At 51.7% G+C, this 6,451-nt stretch overlaps 1 pseudogene; it reads left to right on the forward strand.

Moving 5' to 3' along the window:
• Positions 1-254: 254 nt before the first annotated feature.
• LOC109772496 (uncharacterized) lies at positions 255-1,525 on the forward strand (annotated as a pseudogene).
• The last annotated feature ends 4,926 nt before the right edge of the window (positions 1,526-6,451 follow it).

The raw sequence follows: 6,451 nt of genomic DNA on the forward strand, positions 1-6,451 counted from the left end.
CCGAAAGCAGGGGAACATTACAGAACTGGAGAAACAGAAGACAGAAACCCTAGAAGCCCATCGCCCGCCGCGCGTACTTACAATGCATTTACCAGATTTCACCCCCGAAAATGGTGTGAAAATGTCCCCCCGTCGAGCTCTACGACGCGGCCGCGCACCTATTTATACACGTCCTCCAGTCGAAGTGTTCATTTGCCACGCTACGACCAGCATCCCCTTCCCCCTCCACGAAGCATTCTCTTGTCTGTCCCTCCATGGAGAAGGCGCACGGCGCTGAAGATGGGAAGAAGCAGAGCAAGAAGCCAAGTCCGAGGCGTGGCGGGGTCATGCAGAGCATCGCCAAGCTGCTCTGCTTCTGCGGAACGCTAGAAGAAGGCCATGGAGCAGCTGAAGCTGGCACGCACGATAATTACGGTTCTCTATTTGTGCATGTGTGTGTACCGTGTGGCCATTACGGTTCTCTATTTGTGCATGTGTGTGTACCGTGTGGCCTTCTTTCCTCTGTTCGTGCATCGAACCTATAAACCACGCTACGCAACCCGCCATTCTTAGGAATCCGCGCGCGTGACGCCTATTAGGCCGTTCGATTCTTTCTTAGCTCCGTTTTGGCTGCTGGCGCATGGTCAACCGCCCGTTCTTTTATACATTCGCGTCTTCTCCGAAAGCAGCTGCCGGGTGGACCTCTTTAGCTACGGGTTCAGTGAATCAGCTGCTTTTTAGCGTGGCTAAGAGCATCTCCAACAGCGGCGTCAAAAGACGCGCGCGCCCGGTAAACTTTCACCTTAGGGCGCGCGGGACGTTTTGGCGTGCTCTAGCGGCGGCGGGAAATTAGAGCATGCAGGAAACGTTTGCCCGCGCGGGAAAAGGCGGCAGCTCGCGCGCTAAATTTAGCGCACCGCTTCGAGCGCGCCTATAAATTGCGGCGCTCGCCACGTGGCCTCCACACTGCCACGGGCGCTCCCCCGCTCACTCTGCCGCTTGCTCGCCGCTTCCTCGCCCCCGCCTCCACCGCGTCACCATGCCGCCGCGCCGCCGTGGATCATCTGGCTACCGCGGCGTCCGCGAGCGTCCCGGCGGCACCTACTACACCGAGATCCGGTCCGGCGATGTCCGGCTAGGCCTCGGCACGTTCGGGACCGCGCACGAGGCCGCCCGCGCGTACGACGCGGTGATGTGGCGCCTAGAGAGGCCGCCGACGCAGATGAACTTCCACAATGTCTTCACGCGCGAGCAGGCGCAGAATCTCGCCCCTCCGCCTCGTCTTATCACGGACCAGGACCGTGCGGAGCACCGTCGGCGGTAGCGCCGCCTCCTCATCGCCGAGGAGGACGAGCGAGCCATGGCTGAGTGGCGCCAGCGCCACCCGGAGGACGTCGCGGCGGAGCACGCCTTCTGGGCAGAAAGGACGGCAAAGCATCGCGCGGAGCGGTTGGAGAGGCGTCGGCGGAAGGCCCTGGCGATATCGCAGTGCGATATCGTTGAGGCAGGTGGGGTGTCGATCTTTGGGGATAATGATCCTTGTTAGGATGACATGTGGATCGATACCTCGGACAACACCAGTCCGGACGAGGACGACTCGGAATAGGGTGTAGTTGCATCGTAGTTCATCTAGTTGCACCGTAGTATGTAGTTGCACTATAGTTTTATCTATCTATGTATTATTTATCGATCTATGCTATGAACTATGTAAAATATCTATATATCGTTTTTATTATCTATGAAATATGAATCATTTTTATTTAAAAGATATGTATGCAATGTTTCGTGCGACAGCGTGCGCTGTATTTTAGCGCGCCTACTGGAGCTACGCGAGTGCTAAATTTTAGCGCGGCTGCTGGAGTCAGCGCTGCCCGCCGCGTTTTTCCAGACGATGAACGCGCTGCAAAGTACTTTTTAGCGCGCCGCGTGTTCGACGGCGAGCGTACGTGCGAGAGATGGGGCGAGGCCTAAAAAATATCTGCCTCCACTTTCTCTATCTCTCTCTCCTCCCATTCCTCTGCGTCGCCTCCTCCGATTCCCCTCCTCTTCTCCGTGTGCGGCGGCCGGCGCAGCTCCTCGCACCGCCGTCCGTCCACCCTGGCTCTCTCAGATCGGGGCGGGGCGGAGCAGCTCTGCCTTCTTCCCGTCCTCCATCCCCATACGTGCAGCGATGACCTAGAGGAGCTCAAGCCATAGTGATGGTCCACGGCATCGTCGCCGCCGTCCTCAGCAGGAGGAGCACAGACCGCATGGATGGCCGGCTCCGTCCTGCTCCCATGCCGCCGTCCGTCCATCCTTTCTCTCTCTCTTGTTTTCTCTCAGATCGGGGCGATTGCTAACTCTCTCTCTTTCTCATTCTCATTTTCGTTGGTGGGGAGATGGTGATGGCCACGACCACCTCGACGGTGAGTGAGGACGATGCCTTATTGCGGGAGCTCTTTTACGGTACCCTGTAGTGAATATAGACCTTTCATCCGTGAAATCCAACGGCCATGCCCAATCTGTACCGCTTCAGTAAGGCGAGCAGCATGGCGAGCAGTATAGATAGCACTGCTCGTTCTTGACCAGCGGTATACATATTCTGAGGGCATTTTGGGATTTCAATGACCCACCACGCCTCCGACCCACCTAGCCCATTGTTCTGGTACACCGACGCTGGTAGAGTTCCGGCGGCCACCGCCGAGCCTCCTTCTCAATTAGGTCTGACAACAATGAGGCGTTGCCCTGTGCCCCTTCCATGGCTGAGCATACCTCCAAACCGTGCTTGTTTCGGTTCACAACGGTGGCGAAGAAACCACTTGGCGCTGTTGTCCGTCGACGCTGAGGCTTGCCGTGTACAGAAGCTCATCGTCTCTACCATGTTGCTTGGGCAGGACGGAGTCATGGCCGCCATGTCTTGGTCCATGTATGTATGTGATGGGGCTGAGCGCCGTGGTGAGATAAATGGGGACGAGACGCCACACCAAGGTAGATGAGCGCGCGGCCCGGTTCCAGTACGCGGCAGCAAGGTCAGCTAGAGCATGGTGGCGGACGAAGCAAGGTCAAGGAGCGGCAGAGACGTTGAAAAAAGACCTGGTGGTGGTGCAAGCCTGTCTCATGGGTGCTGGTCCCAGTATGCGGCAGCAAGATCGAGTACGGCATGGCGGCAGTGGCAGCGATCTCAACTCTGCCATGATGGCAATGGGAGCGAGCAAGGGATGTCGATTCCCAGCTATTACTACGAAATAGCCTGGCATCTTGGCCCGTCAACAACCCCCTACCCACACGAAATCAACGCTCGGATTTTGTTATACTGGTCGTCTCATCCCTAGCATTATAGGGTACCGTAAAAAAGCTCTATTGTGGGGAGGGAAGCGGCCCCAAATTGAGGAGGACGGCACAGGTCGTGAGCATGGTCATGGCCTGCAGATTGAGGAGGACGGCACATGTCCTCTTCTTTTATTTTTAGCACACAGATTTGACAAAATTGTTCTGACTGTGCATCTTGAGAGAGTCCATGCCAACGCAAATCTTGCAGTTCTCTGAACTCTTCTGAAATATGCAGCAAGGCTCGGTTACAGTGTGTGTCAAATGAGAATTACAATATTGCCTTTGTAGCTGCATGGGTAGTTTTTGTTTGTATCGATCCTTCCAAACTGAAGCTTAGAGAGATAAAAATGTTGCACCTGAAGGGCCAGGAGTGAACTACTCAACACAGTTCTATAACAATCATACTGAAAATCTTCTTGCATTATGAGGTATTATAGAGCTTTTACATTTGCATCAAGTAGGTAAATTGAATACTGGATACGGGCATTTTTGACCTGAGGACTATTGGCACTGGGATGATGGTCTTAAAAGCAAATGATTTTTTTACTCAGGTTGGACAGTGGCAACCCTTATGCCAATTAGTGTTATAGCAGGCTTATACTAATTTCACATGGTTTTAACTTTTAGGATCCCATAATTATGGGAGTGAAGAAATTATCCCTTTGTAGATTTCAGTGATCAAATCATTTAGTTAGTATGTGTCTCGGTAATTTTCTTGTTAGTTTGACAAGGAATATGTCTGTGGTATCATACATGATTATGGAAAAGAAGGAACACAAATGGAAGTCTTCCTCCCTCAGTTTTTACTCCTCGATCCTTCTGGTCTTGATAGTCTTATTTTGATTTCTCAATTTGTGGTTTTTCTATGCACATGTGTGCATATTGGACAAAGAAGAGAAGAGCAATAATGTTTAGGTTTTTCTAGATATGTGTGCAGATTTGAGAAAGAAGGGAAGAGAAATAGTCTCCAGGAAGAGTCTGGTGAAGAGTAAGGTGAATTCTCTCTCTTTCTCTCTTCTCCTTCTCCTTTCCCCCCTCCAGTAAAAGGAAGGGGGGGGCGAATTGGGTTAGGTCCCCAAGTAGGATTCCTCCTACTTGGGGCGCCCCAAGGCTGCTCCCCCCTCCCACCTATATATACACGCGGAGGGGGCGCCTAGAACACACACCAACAATTGTTAGCCGTGTGCGGTGCCCCCCTCCATAGTTTACGCCTCCGGTCATATCTTCGTAGTGTTTAGGCGAAGCCCTGCGCGGATCACTTCACCATCACCGTCACCATGCTGTCGTGCTGACGGAACTCTCCCTCGACACTTTGCTGGATCAAGAGTTCGAGGGACGTCATCGAGATGAACGTGTGCAGAACTCGGAGTGCCGTACGTTCGATGCTTGATCGGTCGGTACGAGAAGAAGTTCGACTACATCAACCGCGTTGTCAAATGCTTCCGCTTTCAGTCTACGAGGGTACGTGGACACACTCTCCCCCTCTCGTTGCTATGCATCTCCTAGATAGATCTTGCGTGAGCGTAGGAATTTTTTTGAAATTGCATGCTATGTTTCCCAACAGTGACATCCGAGCCAGGTCTATGCGTAGATGATATGGATGAGTAGAACACAAAGAGTTGTGGGCAGTGATAGTCATACTGCTTACCACCACCGTCTTATTTTGATTCGGCGGTATTGTTGGATGAATCGGCCCGGACCAACCTTACATGACCACATTCATGAGACCGGTTCCACCGACAGACATGCAACTAGTTTTGCATAAAGGTGGCTGGCGGGTGTCTGTTTCTCCAACTTTAGTTGAATCGAATTTGACTGCGGCCGGTCCTTGTTGAAGGTTAAAACAACAAACTTGACGAAACACCATTGTGGTTTTGATGCGTAGGTAAGAACGGTTCTTGCTAGAAGCCCGTAGCAGCCACGTAAAACTTGCAACTACAAAGTAGAGGACGTCTAACTTGTTTTTGCAGGGCATGTTGTGATGTGATATGGTCAAGACATGATGTTATATACGTTGTTGTATGAGATGATCATGTTTTGTAAAAGTTATCGGCAACTGGCAAGAGCCTTATGGTTGTCGCTTTATTGTATGAAATGCAAACGCCATGTAATTTGTTACTTTATCACTATGCGTTAGCGATAGTTGTAGAAGCAATAGTTGGCGGGATGACCACGACGCTACGATGGAGATCAACGTGTCAAGCCGGTGACGATGGAGATCATGACGGTGCTTTGGAGATGGAGATCGAAGGCACAAGATGATGATGGCCATATCATGTCACATATTTTGATTGCATGTGATGTTTATCTTTTATGCATCTTATTTTGCTTAGTACGACGGTAACAATATAAGATGATCCCTTACTAAAATTTCAAGGTATAAGTGTTCTCCTTGAGTATGCACCGCTGCGACAGTTCGTCGTGCTGTGGCACCACGTGATGATCAGGTGTGATAGGCTCTACGTTCACATACAACGGGTGCAAGACAGTTTTGCACATGCGGAATACTCGGGTTAAACTTGACGAGCTTAGCATGTATAGACATGGCCTCGGAACACTGGAAACCGAAAGGTCGAACGTGAATCATATAGTAGATATGATCAACATAAAGATGTTCACCATTGATGACTACTCCATCTCACGTGATGATCGGACATGGTTTAGTTGATTTGGATCACGTATCTGTTGGGGAACGTAGTAATTTCAAAAATTTTCCTACGCACACGCAAGATCATGGTGATGCATAGCAACGAGAGGGGAGAGTGTTGTCCACGTACCCTCGTAGACCGACAGCGGAAGCGTTATCACAACGCGGTTGATGTAGTCGTACGTCTTCACGATCCGACCGATCAAGTACCGAACGCACGGCACCTCCGAAGTTCTACACACGTTCAGCTCGATGACGTCCCTCGAACTCCGATCCAGCCGAGTGTTGAGGGAGAGTTTCGTCAGCACGACGGCGTGGTGACGATGATGATGTTCCACCGACGCAGGGCTTCGCCTAAGCTCCGCGACGGTATTATCGAGGTGTAATCTGGTGGAGGGGGGCACCGCACACGGCTAAAATATCGTATATCAAGTGTGTAGAGAGGTGCCCCCTGCCCCCGTATATAAAGGAGCAAGGGAGGAGGAGGCCGGCCCTAGGAGGGGGCGCACCAAGTGT

Source organism: Aegilops tauschii, chromosome 6 (genome assembly GCF_002575655.3).
Source record: "Aegilops tauschii subsp. strangulata cultivar AL8/78 chromosome 6, Aet v6.0, whole genome shotgun sequence".
In the NCBI taxonomy this organism is placed as follows: Eukaryota; Viridiplantae; Streptophyta; class Magnoliopsida; order Poales; family Poaceae; genus Aegilops; species Aegilops tauschii.